Source organism: Micrasema longulum, unplaced genomic scaffold, assembly GCF_059751315.1.
Source record: "Micrasema longulum isolate JH-2025_06_02 unplaced genomic scaffold, ASM5975131v1 h1tg002213l, whole genome shotgun sequence".
Taxonomy (NCBI): Eukaryota; Metazoa; Arthropoda; class Insecta; order Trichoptera; family Brachycentridae; genus Micrasema; species Micrasema longulum.
This window is the reverse complement of record NW_028279376.1, coordinates 14,820-38,121: the sequence shown is the minus strand read 5'-3', so window position 1 is coordinate 38,121 and position 23,302 is coordinate 14,820. Positions and strand designations below refer to the sequence as shown.

General features: G+C 32.9%; 1 protein-coding gene across 1 annotated transcript in view; it reads left to right on the top strand.

The window, feature by feature from the left end:
- Positions 1-496: 496 nt before the first annotated feature.
- The window catches only part of LOC148272722 (uncharacterized), a gene marked incomplete at its 3' end in the record, with an annotated part of 34,146 nt that continues 11,340 nt past the window's right edge, over positions 497-23,302 (top strand). Inside the window, exon 1 of the mRNA XM_088239652.1 lies at positions 497-684. The remainder of the gene's footprint in view (positions 685-23,302) is intronic.

Genomic DNA, 23,302 nt, shown 5'->3' with positions numbered 1-23,302 from the left:
CTGAATCCATTGAATTAATATTTTAATTCAATCCATTTTACGTTTCGTTCCATCGGCTAACGGTCCGAGCGAGTCGCGTCTCGCGTCCAGCTGTCTGACCTCTCCCCCTTTTAAATCCCTTATTTACTGTCAAAAAACGAACCAAAACAACAAAACGAGACCACTTAATCAAAATACACATAAAAAACACACATATCACACAAAACTTAATTTATACAATAGTTCCTTGCTACTAACTGTCAAAAGCGCCTCGATTTGAAAGTCACGTGACACATTCTATCCCTTTCATTCGCCTCGCCAACCCGTTAACTCTGGAATTACATCTCAGTCCACCAGAAATGAGAATCTTCATCACAATAGTGAAAAAAGTCCGAATCAGTCGCGCGGCGCTTTTCGTAGATTATGTGGTGTAAATGGAATTTTTATGATGTGCCTATCAGCATCTCGGATTCTTGTATGAAACTGGCTACCAACTTTAACTTGACCAACTTCATGTCAGTCTAGTTCGGAAAGTCGTCGTGTGTGTCGCGCCCGGCGTGGAACGCGTTTGACAGTTCGAAAAAATGTTTTCGCTTGTCATTTGTTACTTTTTTCATAAAACAAAATTTACAATGCGTTCGAAGTGTCGGTGTGCAGATGTTTGAATAATTTTACCACAAAGCAATAATCTTTGCCTTACTTGAGGTGATTTAAATGCAGTTTTGTGTTATCTACAAATTGTGATAATGTTTTTAAGTGCACGACTGTTTTTAAGTGCACGACTGTTTTTAAGTGCATGAATTTACGGTGCAAAGTCAATTTGAGTTTGAAATGGTTGAATTTGAATTTAAAATACCTACATTTGCATTGATTTAATACGATAATTTGTAACTACGTTGTCATGTTGAATTCCATATTTATTTACGAACATGAATCTAATACGGCATTACTATAAATACGGACATATTAAAATTTCATTTAATTGATTATAATGCACTACCATAATAACGAAAATCTTCAAAATATGTTTACAAACGGAACTAGATATAAAAAGTTTACGTTTAGACTTATTTGAAATCAGTCTGGACACGTTGAACATAATGATACATAAACATACCACCAAAATTGAGGTACCTATTTATTTTCTAATATTTCGTAATAACATGTCTCATCTCACAAAAGCATCGTAATAACGTACACTGTTAGATCAGTCTCCACTCAGCTATTTCAAATGCAATCAATAGGTTAATTATCTTTTTAAAAAACATATTTTGTTAGGTACCTATGCAATATGTAAATCAACACAAAATATTTGTCCTATAAAGGGTTGAAAACAATCATTGTACTTTTGTATAAGTACTTAAACTCAAATCACTAATTGAAATCCAACGAATCTATACGAAATAATATGTTCTATTCTGATTCTTAGAGGGGGGGTCAGTGCAATGCAAGCTCCTGACGTCTCTGCTACTTGTGAAGATCTATTGTGACGGGTCCCCGTGAAAATTTCTCGCCCTCCAAGCCTAGTAGCTCAATCACAAATAACTATCGACGTGCTAATAAGCGACGTGATAACAATTTCTCGCCATAATTGTTTATTGTATTCGCGATCACAATGCAACATCCATGAACGCCTAATATTAAATGTCAAAACATTAACTTTTCAGCCAACGCTCATTCGGTTTGTTTTTTGTTTTCCTCGTAAAAAAATACAGTTCATTGGCGAAAAATCGGCGTTTGCTAAAAAAATAATAAAATCTATTGCATTTGCAAAATAGTAAGGAGTATCTAATACAAAAAAGTGAAAATTAAATTACAATATAATTACTATGGCGACTGCTTTTCTTGACATTTGGCTTGCCAACCGCCGGCTGAATGCAATGAGTAGCGTGATAAATATTAAATAAATAAATAAAAATAGCAGTTTTGGAATATTTTCCATATTCACACCGGTGAAATTGAAATATGTGATTGCGCAGCAGGATTATACGTAGCGAAACGTAAATATTTTGACATTTAATATTAGGTGTTCACGGACGCTCCATTGTGATCGCGAATACGATAAACAACCACGGTGAGAAATTGTTATCACGTCGCTTATCAACACGTCGATAGTTATTTGTGATTGCGCTACTGGATGACGAGTTCGGATAAACTGAGTTTTACTGTATTACTCATTTTAAAAATCAAATTGACGTGGGCTTCCTCGGTTTATTTAAAATCTTTACTAAGCCACGACTTGAATTTAATTGACAGATTCTTTAATATATTATTCATGCTAAGTTTGACAGTAGGTATTGTCTTACGAAGTCAATGATTCGGAAGAGTGCTTTTATAATCCTTGAAACTATAAAAAAAGCAAAATAATTATGCATTATTGACGAACTAAATAAATACGAAAATGACCTACGATCCAATTTTAAAAAATAACGTAAATGAATTAAAAATCCTACACCTACCTCGGTATGCTCTACCAACTTGTCGTCTCTGTTGTCATATGATCGAATTCAACCAATAAGTGACGCCGAAACTTTACTCCGCGTTCCCTACTTAAATAAAATTTTAAATAGGTCTGATTCAATACGGTTCTATGATCTGAATCAAAACAAAAAGTGTCAGCTTAAATATTATTTTGATACGACATTTGATAGTTCCCAAGACGATATAGTTAACTTTCCGTACATATATAAATATCTACCTATGAATTACAAAGCCAGCTCAGCTCTATCGAGATTCGAAAACGTGTTTTTTTATTTTTGTATTTGCCTTTTTGCACATAATGTTAATTGTACATTGACGGGCTAATTTCCAAATGGAAATTTCTTCTAACTAACCAATAAAATAATTGGTTTAGCTTTATAATTCAAGTTAAAACATATTCCATACAAAATAAAAGTAAAAAATAGCTGAAGATATATAAAAATATAAATAATTGTATTTGTATATAAATAAATACTAATACTCAATGGGAAAAAGGAAAAAAGAGGAAACAGGAAAGGAGGGGAGATTAAAGAAAAGAAAGGAGATTTTTCTTCAGACGTGATTTAAACAGAGATACCGTAGTAACATCTTTGATGGTGGATGGGAGATGATTCCACAGTCGAGCCGCATGGACGCTATATGAGTAAGAGAAGAAAAAGGAATTGTGGATGGGTATTAAGAGAGTGCTTTGAGAATCAGAACGAAGAGGTAATCCATGAACTGATAAGCGTTGAAATTTTTCACGCAGGTATATAGGAGCGTTAGGACTATGAAGTACATTAAACAGAATGTGTTCCATTTCACAAGTCAACAGATGAGAAAATGTGGATGTTTAAACATAGGCAGAATGGTGAATATGATAGGACATAAGCCCTGTAAATACCTAGACTTCCATATCCCTCTCTCAGAATGTTTTCCCTCACTATTGCAACAAATAAAGATCAAAATTAGAAAACCTTCCCATATCTTCAAGTCGATACGTAACATCTTATCCCTAATAAAACTCAAACAACTATATTATATTTTATATAATTCAATTTTAACTTATGGCATAATAGGATGGGGAGGCACTAATAAATCAATATTAAAAACCTCTCAAATCTGCTCAAAAATCAATAGTTTAAATATTTTTTTAAAAAGCCCTTCAGGTACCCCAGCGTCAACTTATTTGAGGAATTTGTGATTTTAAGTATAAGGCAATTATATATTTTTAGAATAATAATGTTTGTGAATGCAAATTACTCTACTAAATCTTAAAAGGAACACTCCCACACTACCAGAAGTCAAACTAGAGGATGGGTCATGGGGTCTATCACAAACTCTGAATTCGGGCAAAGAAATTTCAGGTTTCTGGGCCCCAAAATATGTATTATGTTACCCGAACATTGTAAAACCATGATCCAGATTCAATTTTTAAAAAATCTAAAAAATTGGTTACTGTGTTTAGGTCGAGAAAAATCGAAAAATTTACCCAAAATATATTCTTAACTAATAATTGGTATAAATTAATATTGTAAAGGTGTATAGTAAATAAACTAGCAGGTAGTCATGTTATTATTTATTTTTGCATAAAAATGTCTGCCTTAAAACAGGTCATACCTAGTTAGGCAGACTAGACATGATCCAGAGAAATCTATTACCTAAGTGTGTATGTAGTAGATAAAGTAATTGTTATTTTGTTAATATACTATGATTATTTTTATTATTATTATTAAATAACTCCCTTGGGAGGAAATCCAGCCTCTCTGCAAACATTTCGATATACGCCAAAACATTGTTGAATTGATTTATTCATAAAAACATCACCAATAATAATTTATTTATGTACTAAATAGGGTAAATTGTTTAAATGGGAACCTAAAATGTGAAATTCTTTGTTATTTCTTAACCAGGCATATAATTTAACGAAAATCGATGACTTGATTGAAATGACACCTTTCTTTCAATGTAGTAAAGTAAATGCACTGTGCACGTGAAATTCCTGTATTTTTCTGTATCCGGCCAAGTACATTGATGCACAATATTGACTCAAATGCTTAAAATTGTTTTCATATTGACAAATAACATCTTTTATATGCTTTATAATTACAATGTTTTGTTGAATTTCCGTATTATGATAACATTTACACTATTTGGGAGAGGTCGAACGTGTTCATGTTTATTTTATGACTAAGGAATTCAAAAACATAGGCACTTTGAAGTTGATGTATACTTCATTAGTGAGAACCCAGTTAGAGTATAACTCTACAATATGGACTCCTTACTACAACGATAGATGCACAAATGTTGAGATCCGTACATTATGTAAGGCTGAGACACGCATTATCGACAAAATCTTTGGACATGTAGAACGAATGGACAGCGAGAGAACGGCTAAGAATATTTACAATGCGAATGTTGATGGATGCAGAAATAGAGGAAGACCGAGAAAGACATGGCATGACCAAATCCAACAAATACTTAAAGATGGACATGTCAAAAGTCGGAATAATCGGCGCGCGTGCATGAGAAGATGTATGAATGTAGAGGAAGCGAGATCTGTATGCAAAGATAGAGAGTTGTGGCGTTCTATCCTCTCTGCCTACCCTTACGGGGAAACAGCGTGATGGTTTGTTTGTTGTTTGTTTTGTTTGTTTACTACAACTGTCACCAAAATTCTTTTGAAGGAGTCCAAAAAAAATTCTTACGTTTTACAAATTTTAAACTTAGAATCAGTCATGAATTTTTAAATTATGAACATTAAATTTGTTAAAACTTAACGATAGAAGAAAAATTATAGACCTTTTAAATTTATTCAAAATTGTAAATTCAATATGGGATTGCCCTGAACTATTATCTCTCATCAACTTCAGTGTGCCTGGAAGAATGACTAGACAGGTGCCACCGTTTTGTAGCAACAATTCACGGACAGTGTATACTTGTAATGCCGTATTAAATAGACTTCATGAACTCGGCAATAGTTATTCCCACTTATCGGATATATTTAGTGTAGGGTATTGTTCTTATAGAACAAACCTTTTGAACTTTTTGATTATATTTATTTATTCATGCATTTCATAATACATACAGTTTTTTGTTCACTTTGCCCAGCTGTATGAAACAGTGCTTATATTTTTCTTGTTGTATTACTGTAGAATGTTTTATTATTTAAACTTTCTACTGAATATGCTGTATAATTTTTAGGTTATTTTTTTTTTCATAAATCTTGGGTATAAAGAAATTTACGTTTTTAAAAAAATAAAATATTAAGCCACATATGTTAGTATTATAAATGTTTGTAAAAGGCAGATATGCCGTTTATGTTAATAAAATAAAATAATATTGAATAAATTATCCGTCAAAAGTGCAATTTTATAAACAGTATGCGCTTTGTTATTCAATATTTTATGTAATAATCAAACGAACGCATGATAAACGTAGGCTCCATGATTCATTTAAGAGACTTAGAAGAAAAAGACAGGCATTTTTAATTAATTTACATAGGTACTAAAATAAATAAAACAACTTTGTTTTTAACCACTAATTTTTTTTTTCCCACAGACCGGTTTCAAAGCAAACAAGCGTCTTCGTCAAGGTTTACGTAACTAATAAATTATTAACAATATTTTGAGTTTGTCCAAATTTTTGGAGACAGGGACTGGATTCATCTCCCTGGGGAGCTGTTTATATTAACATATTACTACAGAGATGAAGAACATATAAGAAAAGGGTTATAAATATTGTTGATAAATTACCTGGTCCATGAAGAAGTATAGAAATTGAAAAAATAACATTTTCAGGCGTTGCCTAGTATGCAGGTGAAATAATTCAATTAGATGAATCTCACCTTTATAAATAAAGGTTTCAGCTCTTTAAATTCACAAACATCAACAGATGAAAGAATTGAAGGAATATAGATGTTCAAATATAGGCAGAATGGTGAATGTTACACAGTGTGTAAAGTGGTCACTTAAACCAGCCATTGACAGTCATAAGCCCTGTAGATGCCTAGACTTCCATATTACCTTTTCTTAAATGTTCTTCATCTCTGTTGTAATCTGTTAATATAAACAGCTCCCCAGGGAGTTGAATCCAGTCCTTGTCTACAAAAATTTGGACAAACTCAAAATATTGTTGATAAATTACCTGGTCCATGAAGAAGTATAGAAAACAGCTATTTAACAAAGTTAACATAATAATAACAATAAAAAAAACGTAATTTATCCAATTAACTTAATTATAATTAACATAATAAACAATAAAAAACAAAAATATTCATAAAAAACATAACCAAATTATATAAATTCAATATTCCGACTCGTAGATTTAGAAACAATGAAGTACTGTTCATCGATCAGCATAGAACAAACTATGGCCTAAATTCTCCAATGACCCGCCTTTGTCGTATTGTTAACTCAAGACAGGATCTGGACTTTTTTGGTTTAAGTTTACAACGATTTAAACGAGCACTAAATAAATAGTCCAGATCTTGTCTCGATGTCCCTTATGTTTGTCAATGCTTCTTTCTTTTTTCTTTAAATGTTTTAAACTACTCTTTTATTGTAATATTTAAACCTTATAAATTGTATACATGGACAATGTCCGTTAATAAATAAATAAATAAATAAATATAGACCAATAGAAAAAAAATCATAAACAGTACACACATTTTACCTATTTGGCTTGATCCGTGCGCAACCCACCTCCGCAATTAATAGCAATTTTACATTGTAAGAACTTACTAATTGTCCTTATGGATAATGGAAGTAGATTGTACACTTTAACCGAGTAGTAGGCCAATCCTCTTTGACCGAAGGTTGTATATATATAATTTTTTTTTGCAGCATCAGGGTGGAGTATCTAGTAACTCTCGTATTTGTAACGGAAGGTAGAGAATAATGTTTACGTGCGTATAGTTACAAAGCTTTTACATAAAGTTGTTTTATAGATTTGACATTAAGATTTTCAAATACACCGAGGGAGATAGTTCTGATTGGGACTCTGAAGATATTTTTTATTGAAGCTTTACCCTAATCCAAGGAGAAAATACGGGAATACGTTTGTTTGAAGAAGAGCAAGACCGCGATTTCTCAGAGTTTATTTCATTTATTTATTCAGATATTTAGAACATTGCAACCGGCATAACCATTGGCAGGTTGGTTCTGCATCGCCGTAGGTAAAACAATCGACGCTGTCTTTGTCGAAGATAGTTATCAGGTACGAACAGACCTACATCCATCAGAATTTCCGAGTTATGTATGCGACCACCGATCACCTGGAAAAAGTGAACACCCAAATGAACGTCCCTCCTCCTCCATAATGACTGATAGCCTAGCATCCCCAGTAAAAAGTCGGTTGGGAAGAGCCGAGGATAATATCCACACTCTTTTAGGCACAGATAGCGCAGAATTTTTTTCTGCACTCTCTCCACCGTCAAAGAGGATCGAGTCTCATGTGGCGACCAAATAATGGAACTAAACTCCAAACGACTTCTTACCGAGGAATTATACAATGTCCTCATAATCTGAGTGTTAGAAAAGATCTTGGCATTTCTAAGAACAAAACCAAGCATCTTAAGGGAGTCATTACATAGATTAACTATATGAAGATTAAAAGATAACTTAAGATAAGAGTTAGTTTAAAAACACTCACTGCGGCATGAATTATTTTTCTTTAAAAAAAAGAATTACCACTAAACTTCACACTAGCGACTAGCCTACATAATAAGTAATTGTTCACAATGAATGCGTGGTAGTTTTATATGCCAAACATGAATTAATAACCAGCCGTTTTCTTCATAATTTATGACATTTCGTTCTAAATTTAAATTATTATAAGATTTAACGATAAAATATCATCAAAAATTACTTTCCATTTATTAAAGCCAAATAAAAAAACGTACGCCAATTACAATTTCGCCATATCTTGGTACTAATTAAACGAATAAACTAGTTTATTTTTAATCTTAATATTTTTATTAAAATATTACAACAGAGATGAAGAACATTTAAGAGAAGGTAATATAGAAGTCCAGGCATCTACAGGGCTTATGACCTGTCAATGGCTGGTTTAAGTGACCACTTTACCCACTGTGTAACATTTACCATTCTGGCCATATTTGAACATCTATATTTCTTCAATTCTTTCATCTGTTGATGTTTGTGAAGTTGTAGATACCTAGACTTCTATATTACCTTCTCTTAAATGTTCTTCATCTCTGTTGTAATATGTTAATATAAACAGCTCCCCAGGGTGTTGAATCCAGCACTTGTCTACAAAAATTTGGACAAACTCAAAATATTGTTGATAAATTACCTGGTCCATGAAGAAGTATAGAAATTGAAAAAATAATATTTTCAGGCGTTGCCTAGTATGTAGGTGAAATAATTCAATTAGATGAATCTCACCCGCATAAATAAAGGTTTCAGCTCTTTAACTTCACAAACATCAACAGATGAAAGAATTGAGGAAATATAGATGTTCAAATATAGGCAGAATGGTGAATGTTACACAGTGTGTAAAGTGGCCACTTAAACCAGCCATTGACAGGTCATAAGCGCTGTAGATGCCTAGACTTCTATATTACCTTTTCTTAAATGTTCTTCATCTCTGTTGTAATATGTTAATATAAACAGCTCCCCAGGGTGTTGAATCCAGTCCTTGTCTACAAAAATTTGGACAAACTCAAAATATTGTTAATATTTTTAGTAACGGAGAGGGAAAATATTTTTGAGGATGGAATAGTACGGTCGTCATTTACAGGGTTTAAGACCTATCATTGGCTACTAGGAGGTTGGTTGGAGAGTTGGGCTGCTTTCGGCAAACTAAAATATATTTTTGAAAATAAAGAAGCCCCCTATATGCTAAAAAAGAAAAGTATATGAATCGTGCGAATTGCCGGTGACAACAAACGGACTAGAAACCATGTCTGTAACACAAAAACGTAGCCAGAAAATCGAAATGCACGCAACGATCCATGGAAAGTCAGATGCTCGGTGTATGTCTAAAAGACAAAGTAAGAAATGAAGAAATAATTTGACGACGACATTTCCTCTATTGCCGGTAAAACGTGGATGATGAAAACGGGTGATAGGAAGGAATGGAGACGTTTGGAAGAGGCCGCCATCCGCCATCCAGCAGTGGAGAGAATAAGGCTGAAAAAGAAGATTGGCTACTAGTGGAAGATTGGCTACACACTTTGTAGCATTCATCATTCTACCTATGTTGAAAATCCACATTTCCTCAACCTTTCCATATGTTAACTCTTTTTAAGAGGATTGTTGACTCAACTGACTGGTATAAAAAAGGTTTAAAGTTGAAAATTATATTTACGCGTTGCCTAATAGGTGAAATAGTTCGGCCGGATGAATCTCATCCGCATCAATAAACCTTTCAGCTTTTTTAAAAACACTAAAAAACTTTCACAAAAGACAGCAGATATTAAATGTCAAGAAATGTCGGTATTTAAGCACAGGCAGAATAATAAATGTTACACAGTATGTTAACTGGCCACTACAACCAGTCAATGACAGTTCATATGCCCTGCAAATTCCTAGTCTTCTATATTCCCTTCTCAATTATTTTTTCTCTCTGTTGCCATACATTTTTATCAAAAATTCAGTCTACAAACGTTTGAGCGTAATTAAAATTCTTTATTTTTTGTGTTTGAACACCCATTATTTTTCTTTCGTTTTTATTGATATTGAAAAATTAAATCTAATTGCTAAGATTTTTTGGAATAATCTCTAAACTACGAACCTTAAATAGGTTTTTTTAATTTTATTTTTCGGGTATGAATATATCTTATGGTATGCCCGCTAAACGTTTAAAAGACTGAAAGACTTCTAAACATAAAAGAAATGTATAAAATGTGTACATTTTATCCCTTTCCTTTTTAGAATCGAAGGAATGTATTAGACGGCGCGGCAGTTCGTAAAGGTCACAAAGTTGACAAAGGTTTAACGACAGCCAATTCATTTACGGAGCTGCTCAAGGCTCGAGATTTGGTCCTTTCTTATTTAACGTCTTTGAATTAATGCTCTTTACAACCTTTTGTATTTGACTAGCTCTTAGTTTTCACAGAATAGAAGGATGGAATATATTATAATAATTATGTAAGAACGATTAATTTCAAGGAACATTGTGTCCGTCTTGAAAGGCGGCTTTCAAACATGTTTTTTTATTAATGTTAGTAATAATTACTATATAACCACTTACCGACTTTTTGTTTCTACCGGTTTCGAGACGTACCCGTCTCTTCGTCAGAACACTCACTACACCAACATGCAAATGCTAAAATACACTTTCACCTTTACCACCACCGCAGTATACAAGTGTTTACAAAAAAAAAAAATCATGCACAGTTAAAAGGGATGCAAACACCACCATGTCCGAACATGCACTAAATTAGGTTACTAAGGTTAAATATTGTAGTGTGAAAACACCCTTTTAAATTGATGTCGGGAATCGAACCCGAGACCTCTTGCATGGTAGGCAGATGCGCTGACTATTACTCCACGAGGCCGACGGCCCGTTTTATAATAGGAAGTCAAATGAGTTGTCTTCAGTTGTCTATAAATTAGTCTTCTGAATACATTCTGTGGTCTTAGCCCTTACCCCGTCTCTTTGATAAACGAATGGAGCTTCTCGCTACTAACCGTGGCCCTGCTACAGGTCCTGTCAGATATACAGATCTGGTGGCTTTCAAAAATAATTTCAAGGCTTTTAAAAAGTTTTGTAATCATTTCGGCGAATTGATCCAATCAATTTAATCCCAGTCACTGAAGAATTCACTTTCCTCTTTTCTCAATCCAATAAAGTGCATATTATATACTTTTGGATTGCCTTCTTTCAGCACAAATATGCTAAAGCTACAAGATTACAGAGAGCTCTTTCAGGCAGCTTTTCTCGTTCGGCGACGAGCATTTTTTCTGCGCATGTAGGCACCGCCAAGGAGACATGTCCTCAGAAGGGGTGTGCGGTATGTAGTGGGCAAGCTTTAGACATATGTATCGTATCTTGTACTGGTTTTTTTTACCTCGTAGCGATTTCCTTCAATCAAAAAATATAATATTGATTGATTTGGTGTTTATTTTGTAGAACTCCATATTTAAACTTATAATTAGAAATCAAACACTGATTTGAGTCTACTGAATACTTTATTTTATTTTTACAAATATAAACATATAAAAATAAAACTTCGTGACAATTGTTTCGCCTTATTAGGGCATTTTCAAACGAATGTGAAGATTATTTGGATTGAATGTCCTTATATAGTTATATAATTCAAGGTACTTAAGTAGAAAATAAAAATAATCTTATGAACTATAGCATGTACATTAATCATAATTGAGGGAAAAACCGATGGTTAAGGGTGAGGATAAGTGTTTAATAGGTAATGGGGAATTTAGGTATTTATATTTGAATTTCGGGGAAAATAAGTATTTATTGACATACAAGTATGTATTGTGAGATAATTAATGAAGCCTTATAGTTTTGTAAATTTAGATAATTGTTGTCGAAAAAAAAAAAAAAAAAAAATATCAATAATATTATAACAGGTTGCTGTTCATTTTAATTTTAAAACATGATTGAAATATTATGAGGAAATTTATATAAACATAAATGTATTATCATACAATATTTCTATTTTTAAGAATTTCTTATCAAAATATATCAATGCAATCGTAACATGATTCATCTATTAATTAATTACGCGTCATATAAGCGTGTACAAAAAGGAACAAAGTGAAGAATAACAGTCTATTTAAATATGTTTAATAGTGGTGAAGATATTATAGAAAATGCCCTAATAAGGCGAAACAATTGTCACGAAGTTTTATTTTTATATGTTTATATTTGTAAAAATAAAATAAAGTATTCAGTAGACTCAAATCAGTGTTTGATTTCTAATTATAAAAAATATAATGAAGGTAAACAATAAAAATAATTAGTGACCCCTTTATACGCGTTTTATTCTGCACACTGAATGTTTCTCCTCATTTCATTTATTTTTATTTTTTATTTATTATCATTATATTACATACACAAAATTATAATTTATGTAAAGTTGCTGTGACTGTCTAACTAGGGCTATTTACCCGGTTCTAAAACAGTCAAAAAAATATAAAAAAACAGTAATCAATTTATAGAAGCAGTTATAAAGATACAGGACAAAGTGAAAAACAAAGTAAAAAATGGAGTAAAAACATGGTAAAAAATGTAGTAAAAACATAGTAAAATTGTTGTAAAAACATAGTAAAATTGTAGTAAAAACATAGTAAAATTGTAGTAAAAACATAGTAAAAATCTAGTAAAAACATAGTAAAAAATGTAGTAAAAAAAACGTAGCAAAAAAATAAATTATTAAAACAAAGTAATAAATGCAGTGAAAACATAAAAACAGAATACATAGTAAGAAACATATTTAAAGTCATAATAAAAAAATGAATGTATGTTGTATAGCAAAAAGCATATTTAAAGAAAGAAAAAAAAAACAGCATATTAAAAAATAAAGTAAAAGATGTAATAAAAATTTTAAAAAATAAATACATTGTTAAAACAAGTTAAAAAGTCATGAGGATCTTAAAAATTAAATCAGTAAAAAACTAAAAATATATTAACAATTTAAATTAAAACATGTGTTGGCCATCTAACAGCCGCCATTAACCCCTCAGACTCCCTGCGACCAATTTCTCCAAGGAAAGTAGTCAGCAACCTCTTTAGCTTGTGGTTCTTGCAACATTTCCATGACTCTGGCATTATATTATAAAGCTTTTGTCCTATGTAGGAGTATTGTCTCTGTGCTAAGGAAGTTCTAACTATTTGTCGAGAAATCATTATCTCTTGCGTTGTTATTTGGGGGTCTTACTTTTAAATTGAATGACCGAATTGCATGATGACGGTTTAAATATTGCCTAACTGACACATAACACAACATTTTCGTACATGATGGTCAGTTGTTAGCGAGTATTTTACAATTATTATGATTGTCTTGACCTTTTCCTAAAGTAGACAGTACGTACAAGACATAAAAACACGCCCCTGGCTTTTTGTGACCCTAAAATAATATTATATTTACCACGTATGTACACGCTATTGCAAAGCAACACTTAAAGATCATCCATAAGTCTTTATTTCTGTATTGCATTCTCTGATTCATATTGCAATATTAGTTTGGCTATTTTCAAATTAAAATTCCTCTGAAATTCGCAAGTGGAAAAATAAAGATATGGCTGTTAAGAGTAAGATGAGAATCTTCAAAGCATGCGTAAGACCAATAACATATGGGGCTGAAGCTAGGGCAGATTTGAGAACTTACGAGATGAAGACACTGAGGATGGTAGCAGGCAAAACTCTAAGAGATCACGTGAGCAACACCAGGATAAGATAAATATGTAAGGCTGAGGACACCATAAGATGGAGTAGACAGCGAAGTAAGCGATTGGTAACGTCACGTCTAAAAAATAGACACCACCAGACTCCCTTATATTGCTCTGACTGCATAATCAGCCTCACGGGGTTAATCTTGTGGAAAACCTCCCAAAAGTTGGAAGGACAGCTAAAATGCCACCTCACTAGAGGACAGGGGCGAACCGTGTATAGAAGCGATTATGCGCAGCTTACTATTATATTTGACTATCCATAATAATGTTTTACTTCATTTATAGAAAAACAAACAAATAATTACTATTTCTTATAAATCATTGCCACCATTTGTATTTTTCTCCAAATATAAATAAAAATATTAATAAAGCGCGCCCAGCGCCAGCAATGAGCCAAAGAACTTGCCGATTACTCCAGCTTATTTCTTCATACAAATAAGTGTACTATATTCTGAACATCTTAAACCCAGTGGCGGGATTTTTCTCCTACAGTTATCTTGCAGATTATACTTTATTACACAAATTCTTTGAAAATTCTCGACTTGGAAAACAGTATTTCAAACATTATTTCTTAAGGGCTATTTTTCTTTGAGATGATACTTTTGACATATGACTCGCAACACGTGTGGCGCTCGACGCGGCCGTTTTTGGCATTTTTCATTTCTAGAACAAATCGGCCAGTTAACATTTCAATCGTAATGAGAATACCTAATACTGACTGAATTCATTGTGCTATTTTTAATAAAATTTTATATAAGCTATGTGTTAAATTAATAGATAATAAAGCTGCACAATAGGGTCTAATTGATATTAATAATCATTAACTTTTTTTATCTAAACAAAATCTACTCCCGTTTTAGACACACTAGACCACATTCCACTTACTATACTCCACACACCTTTTAAAACACACAAAATGATAACAGCACAAACACAAATACTACATCACACAATGTAACTACTTATTTGTTTTGTGTAAAATCTTAATATGCCGACCGGTTTCAAAACATAATCTTCCTTTGTCAATGCCTCAAAATAAACTAACACTTAATAACGATATAATTAGTTAAATACTTGAAATAAATCAAACAAGTTTGTTTTTAACCACAATTTTTTTTTTCAATTACCGGTTTCAAAGCAAACAAGCTTCTTTGTCAAGGTTTACGTAACTAATAAATTATTTCCTATTTTATTTTATCCATGTTTACTAAATACGACACGTGGAGCTAATGAATCTACTATTTTTTTCCTTCAAAAAGGTTGTAATTTGAGATGCATATTTTTGAAACTAGACAGGAGTGGACTAAAATAAATATTGTTTATTTCGTAATTTAAAAAAAAAAATATGAATTGCTTTTTTAATTTCTAAGATTTCCAAATTGTCTAATTTTAATATTTTATTTTCAACATGAAGTGCTTTTAATCCAGTGTCTATTGAAATTACGATTATTTTCTATCAGATGGTTTGCGAATTCAGAAAAAAATAAAATATTTAGGTACCTTAAGTGTTCTTTTATTTTAATATTGAAGTTTCTTTTAGTTTTTCCAATGTAGAATAAAAAATAAAAAATTGGTGGTTAAAACAAAGTTGTTTTATTTATTTTATTATACTAAATAACCACAAAGTTAGTGCTTCAAATATATTTATTTATTTTATTAACATAAACGACAAATTTGCCTTTTACAAAAATTGATAATACTAACATATTTGGCTTAATATTTTTTTTTAAATGAAGAACCAATTTCCTTTTACCTAAGATTATAAAATAAATAAACCTAAAAATTAATTATCTTACATATTCAGTAGAAAGTTGAAACAATTTAAGAATAAATGTAAAAAATAAATAAATTAATAAAATATTTTAAAGTAATACAACTAGAAAATCGTAAATACTGTTTTATACAGTTGGGCAAAGTGAACAAAAAATTGTATATATTATGAAATGTATAAATAAATAAATATAATTACCATTCACCATCTTTGAAAAAGTTCAAAAGGTTTGTTCTAAAGGAACAATACCCTACACTAAATATATCCGATACGTGGGAATAACTATTGCCGAGTTCATGAAGTCTGTTCAATTCGGCATTACAAGTATACTCTGTCCGTGAATTGTTGCTACAAAACGGTGGAACCTGTCTAGTCATTCTTCCAGGCACCCTGAAGTTGATGAGAGATAACAGTTCAAGGCAATCCCATATTGAATTTACAATTTTGAATAAATTTAAAAGGTCTATAACTTTTCTTCTATCGTTAAGTATATAATGGTATTTTAATCATTTATTGGCTAAAAACTTGATGTTTTGCAAGGGTAGGTATTTTTTTAAAACACAGATAATTGCGTAACATATATATTACAAAAATATATTCAATACGTACATATTATAAAAAAGAAAAACAATACACGAAAGAGACTCATGTCAAAGTAGTAGAAGAATCCTGCTCCGGAAAACCCCTTAGGATACATGGAACAGATCAATATCCAGAGCGATGTTGTTCAGCATAGCGGTAGCCCTTCCAACAGGCATAACCATAGGCAGGTTGGTCCTGAATATCGGAATATGAAACAATCTATGCTGACGCTGTCTTAGGTAATTATCAGGAACATACAAACCAATGCTCATCATAATTTCAGAATTATAGATCATACCGCGCAACAATTGATAAAAATGTGTAGTCGAATACACATTCCTTCTAGTCTCTAAACTGTTGTAGCCAAGCATACCCTGGAGAAACTCGGTCGGGTAGAGCCGAGGATAATACCCGCACTCTCTCATGGAGAGATATCTCAGAAACTTCTTTTGGATTTTCTCTATCATAAGAGAGTACTTCAGTTCATGTGGCCCCCAAATCATCGAGCCACTCTCGAGCCTACTTCGCACCAAGGAGTTGTAAAGAGTTCTCAGTACGCGGGTATTTTCGAAAACCCTGGCAGTGAGCAGAACAAATCCCAACATCTTCAATGCATTAGCACTGATTGTCTCTATGTGTTCATGAAATGTCAGAGTGCTCACAAATCCAACGCCCAGATCCTTAATATTCGATGTTCGTATCAGATTCTGGTCATTCATTTTGTAGCGAAAAAAAAGAGTTTTTTGGGCCCTAGTGAAGGACGTGACCGAACACTTGGAAACATTAAACCCAAGTTTGTTTCGCCTTCCCCATTCAGATATGTATATTAGATATATCCGCTTGGAGAAGACGAAAATCTACAGAAGTTGTCACCTTTAAGAATAGTTTAAATCATCCGCAAATGCTGATTGCGAATCAATAAATACCTCAAAAATGCCAAAGTGTGACTTACGGTGGTTTCAGCTCCTCACGGCAGTATAGTAAAAATAATAATTATTGAAATTATAGCACATCTTCAACCAACAGTTACCAATTCGCAGATAAATAATTCGATCTTTGTAACGGTTATAACTAGTTTTATAACTTGTCATTAAATATGCCAACTGCGAACGGATATTGAATGAACTATCCAAATATATAACGCCAGCATCATTTTCCTATATACCAGGGGCGAATCGTGTATAGAAGCGATTATGCGCAGCTTACCATTATATTTGACTATCCATAAAAATGTTTTACGGTTACTTTATTTACAGAAAAACAAACGAATAATTATTATTTCTGATAAATCGTTTCCATCGTTTGTATTTTTCTCAAAATATAAAGAAAAATATTAATAAAGCGCGCCCAGCGCCAGCAATGAGCCAAGGAACTAGCCGATTACTCCAGCTTATTTCTTCATACAAATAAGTGTACTATATTTTGAACATCTTAAACTCAGTGGTGGGATTTTTCTCGTAGAGTAAACTTGCAGATTACACAAATTCTTCTCGATTCCAAAAACATTATTTCTCAGGGACTATTTTTCTTTTAGATGATACTTTTGACATATGACTCGCAACACGTGTGGCGCTCGACGCGGCAGTTTTTGGCATTATTAATTTCTAGAACAAATCGCCCAGTTTACATTCAATCAATCGTAATGAGAATACCTAATACTGACTGAATTTATTGTGCTATTTTCATAAAAAAATATTTAAGTTTTGTGTTAAATTAATGAAAAATATGGCTACACATTATATTACGAAGTTACGTCGGCGTCTTTTGAGTTGATTTCATAGATGAGAGTTGTTGTATTAAATAAAACCACAGAAAAAATAGCAATTTCTAGTATATATCACTTTCATTATAGTATGTACTACAGCTTACTTGTAAATAAAATCACCGTTTGCCACTGCTATAAGTATACACACCCAGTGGTGCATTGGGAACTACGTTTTTTTAGAATTCAACTTTTTATAGATGCATATTTGTACATTGGTGGGCTTATTGCCAAATGGCAATTTCTTCCAACCAACCAAAGTGTCATTTAAATAATTTTAGATACAAAACTTATACGAGAAAAATAACATAGATACAAAAATAGACCTATGGTCCTTAAAATATAGCTTGATTAGAATGACAGTTGTCAGCAAAAGTGACGACATAACTTTGTAGTTACGTCTAAGGAGTGATTTATATTGACACGAAAAATCATTAGTATCTGCTTACAATGTAATACAATGCTTGACATATAAATCAACATGTATGTATAAAATCAGTTTTAAAACGAAGTTCTTGCAAGGTTACATAATTTTGTAAAAATTGTAGAGATAGGACAAATTGATCAATGTAAATTGACCGAATAAAAATACAATTCATGTGATGTTGTTCATGAAAAAAGTATGAATGTCTTATTTTCTGGTCAATAATTGTCTTAAACACACTATAATAGGCTTGTTTTTGCGTTTTTTATCAATTTTCGGAAACAGAGTTTCATGTTTGCCTGAAAAAACTGATAAAATCGATTTGATCAGTGATCTTTAATTTCTCATCTCTAGTGACATTAGTTTGACAGCTGTCATTTTAATCAAGCTATATTTTAAGGGCTATTGTGTTTACATTTGAATTAATTTCGCTACTACAATACTAGTCTTTAATTTAAAAGGGGTTTTTTTTTTCTTCACAAAATACACATTTTTACATAGACACAATTATATGTTTTTTATATCCCGACTTGTTAGGAAATTCCGTGTTAAGTCGGGACTCTTCGATATATAAATCAAAAATATTTATTTACATATTAAAACAATATACAGGTAATCAAAACAATATGCAAAATAATCAAAACAATATGCAAAATAATCAAAACAATATACAAAATAAAAATAGAAAAATATACGAAATAATAATAGAAAAATATAAATAATAAAAATGTATAAAACATGTCGAAAATGGAATCAAAAGTTATATAATAATACGTGTGACAGTTAAGATCAAGGTAGAGAAAGGAGATGTTTCTTCAGGCTTGATTTAATAGGAAAAGCGGTCTGACTTTTCTTCATGCAAACGTATTTTCTCACTGGATTTTTCCATTCTATTGATATTCCATTAGCGTCTAACTTTAACCGGTAGTTTTTTTTATAAATGTATGCAAAAATGTGGCATAGTAAAAAACTAACAGTGGAATGAGCGCAGTATGGATTCTAGGTCGTAAATATTTTTATAAGTAAACTTTTTCATGTACCGGGTAAAGATATTCCATAGTAAGCTTGGTATAAGGAAATCCGATATTTATTTATTTATTTATTGTGGATAACTTATATAGCGCCATTTTCGTAATAAAATACCTCAAGGGCGCTTTACATGGTGATTCTATTGTTAAGTTAATTTAATTGAAGCTTTTAAATTTGTAATTTAATTAAAATAATTTATTTTGTTGTCACGTGCTACGGATTTATTCAAATGATTTAGAGAACAAGTGGGTTTTAAGTTTTTTCCGAAACATCACTTCACTTTCACAGCCTCGCACCTCTGCTGGAAAAGCATTCCATGCCATAGGGCCTGCGACCGCAAATGCGCGCTCACCAAATTTAGTGCGCTGTTTGCGCACTAAATTTGGTGAGGTGAAAACGTCAGCTAGTTCATCTGGAATGCATAGTTCCCTTAGATATTCCGGAGCCGAGTTGTGCAGTGACTTATACATAAGCCAACAGAGTTTGTATTCGACCCTATGTGGAAAACGTAGCCAGTGTAGTTCCCGAAGTAGTGGAGTGATATGACTGAACTTAGAGATTCCGAAAATAAGTCTCGCTGCGGCATTCAATACAGATTGTAGGCGAGTCATTTTGTTCATTGGTAGACCTGCATAGATACCATTACAATAATCGACTCTAGACACTACAAACGCATTTATTAATTGACGGGCGGCATCAACCGGCAAATTTTTGCGTATGCATTTAATTTGTCTCAGCTGGTAGAAGCATGAACTTATCGTTCTACTAATTTGAGCGTCAAGAGATAGGTCAGAATTGAGTAAAACTCCCAGTAGTTTAACGGTGGGTAAAACGGCACTCCCTACATTGGGTAGAGCCGTATCCTGGATCAAATTCTGTCGTCTGGCTGAAGCCACCCACAGTTGTTCAGTTTTTGATGGGTTTAATGTTAGTCTGTTTTCAGCCATCCAGTTTCCTATTTTCTTGATGCATCCATCAATTAAATTGACAAGCACAATTCTCTCGCCTGGTTTGCAATAAAAATAAATCTGCGTATCATCTGCATAGCAGTGCGACCACAATCCACATTCTTTGATAATGTTCTCTATATCTTTAGTGTAAAGGAGATAGAGAAGTGGTCCGAGAACTTATGTTACAAGACCCACGAATTTATGTATTACGATGACATAAAAGGCAAGATATGTTAAAAATAGATATTACTCATTCAAAATAATTAGTTCAATGATAAAAATGTTGATAATTAAGGTAAAATAATTATGATTAATTAATTAAAGTGATATTCAAAATTATTACTTATCAACGATTCACAATATTACTATTAGGACAGATGAAGAATGCTTACTAGTGACTGACCGAAGCTTCAGTTTCGACCAAAAATTGGCCGAAACTTCGCATCAGCCAAAACCTGCGGTCGGGGTGTGTCGGATTACGTTCGGACGTATCGTTTTTTTTTACTTGAATTTTTTTTACTTTTTACGGAAGTATCACAAATATACATTACTGTTCATATGTAAAAAAAATTGCTCAATTAGAAATATTGGATTGTTGTCCATTAAAAAAATAGGTCTTGTATTGCCATTGTCGAACATAAAAAATAAAAACTATAGTCCTTAAAACAGCTTGATTAAAATAACAGCTGCCAAAAAATGTCACTAGTGATGGAAATTAAATAAATATAATGTTTAGTACCCTTTTAAATAAATATTTCTTATCAACCATGTCCCGTCAATCGAACCTGAGATCTCTTGCACGGTAGGCAAACGCGCTGACCATTACACGCCGAGGTCGACAAAATGTTAACGATTAGAGCGTTTAATTGTGCGGCGAAGTTTATAGAAAACGTATGAAATAAAAAGTCATTTTTATAAAAACGAGCTATTTTGCATGATGACACTAGTTCTTCCGAATCAACCAATGATAATGATATATTTCCGGTTTACGGTAAGTCAATAACGGACAAATCGGCAGACCTGCCTTGAACTTGTGACGTCACAGGTGATGGAATTTAAAAACTTTAAAAAATCGTAGCGCTGATAATACGATACGTATTTTTTTTTCAATATGTACTTTTGGCTTAGTTTAATCATCATCATCATAATTCCCTTTGCGCACATAATGGAGCATAAGGCACTGTATTGGTACACGCCTTTAAATATATTTTTTTTTAAAAAAAAGGGAAATACTTGAGTTCTTATTAATATCTCAAATATTTAAATATTCAGACCATTTCCTAAAAGTCGTAAATAACTTGTGCTGGAAAAATGGAAATCGAGTTGTGGAAGTGGGATTTGAACCTCGGACCCTTGGCCCGTGAGTCCACAATCTACCACGGCACCACAACTCGGTTCAAATTTATAAAAAATATTTCATATCAACCATGTCGGGAATCGAACCCGAGACCTCTTGCATGGTGGGCATTCGCGCTGACCATTACACCACGAGGGAGACTAAGTTAAATAGTCTAATAAAAAATATGTATTTTTTAAAAACCACTGAACTTATAAGTAGTTGTCAGCCAGCAGATTTCGTGAATCTGAGTATAACCTAGGAATAAACTGTCTATTTATTGTGCATTAATGTTTGCCGCATCACTGGCGTTCAGACGAATGTTTTGATCTTCTGATCCGTTTCGGAGCAGAATGTACTAACTTTCCGAACGGCGATCTGCATTACATAATGCGAGGCCGGTTGATGGCGGAATATTTCGAATTTGGAACGCACGTTCAAAATACCGTTTCGAATGTTGACATTTCTCGACGCGGCAGGTCTCTTAACGCCAACGGTATTCCAAATTCAAACGAGGCATAATCTGCAATGCTCCATTATTCACCGTATGAACATAATGCACAATATTTATACGCAGTATTTGCATTACCGCATCTCTGTGGTAATATTGCGTTATGCAATATTTGGAATAAAATTTTATGGTGTGAATCGTGCATTTTTATTGAAATATGTAGTCAGGCCAGCACAAAAGTCGCAAATCTCCATTTCAGGCATATCTACGCATTGAAATTGTCAAAAATTTGTTCCACCGAGCAATTTTTCCTTTAATTACGATTAATTGAAAATATTAATACATCTGTGGTTGGCACTTTTTCTTATAAGCCTATTAAAAATATGAGGGAGATATAAGTAAATTTTGAAGTCGAATTGAATTCTGACATAACAGTCAGTTTTGAAAACGAACGTCTAGATGCGCAGATAATGTGGCTAGTTTCTGCCCTATTAACATATATACTCGGCCTCGCGGAGTAAAGGTCAGCGCATCGGCCTACCGTGGAAGAGGTCTCGGGTTCGATTCTCGACATGGCAAAATAGTGTTTTTAAACTAGAATATTTCATAGACCCTAGACTGGTACCTGAAGCGTAAGACTGATCACCTTACCTTTAAGTAACAAAAAAAGATCAAGATACGCTGCGATTGGTGTACCAATGCAGTGCCCTATGCACCATTAGGTGAGGAAAGGGAATGATAATGATGAACATATAAGAGCATCTAGGCGTGAAATGTTGCCGCTATAAAAAAATAATTTAGTTATGACATTTTTTCCATCCGTTTTACTATCTTCCTGAGTGTACGTATAAAGACGTTAAAGAAGCCGGCATTGTAATCGCTCGGTAGATAAATACAGACGATCATTAAGCATACAAGAGAAGGCAACGGGAAACCACTCTGGTCATCTTTTCCCAGGAATCACTACGGCGAGTACATCAATAAGCAGTCGTCCTGGCTGCGAAATGTAAAATTAGCGCAAGATAGATACATATGCTTTCGCTGTAGTGATCGCCAACTTCGGGGGATCTGGCAAGGCACTAGAAGAAGAAGAAGAATTAAGCATACCGTCTTGGTAAATGTCAAAAGTCGGTTGTAGGTGGCGAACTGCAAGGGTGAAGAGGAAACGGAGCGA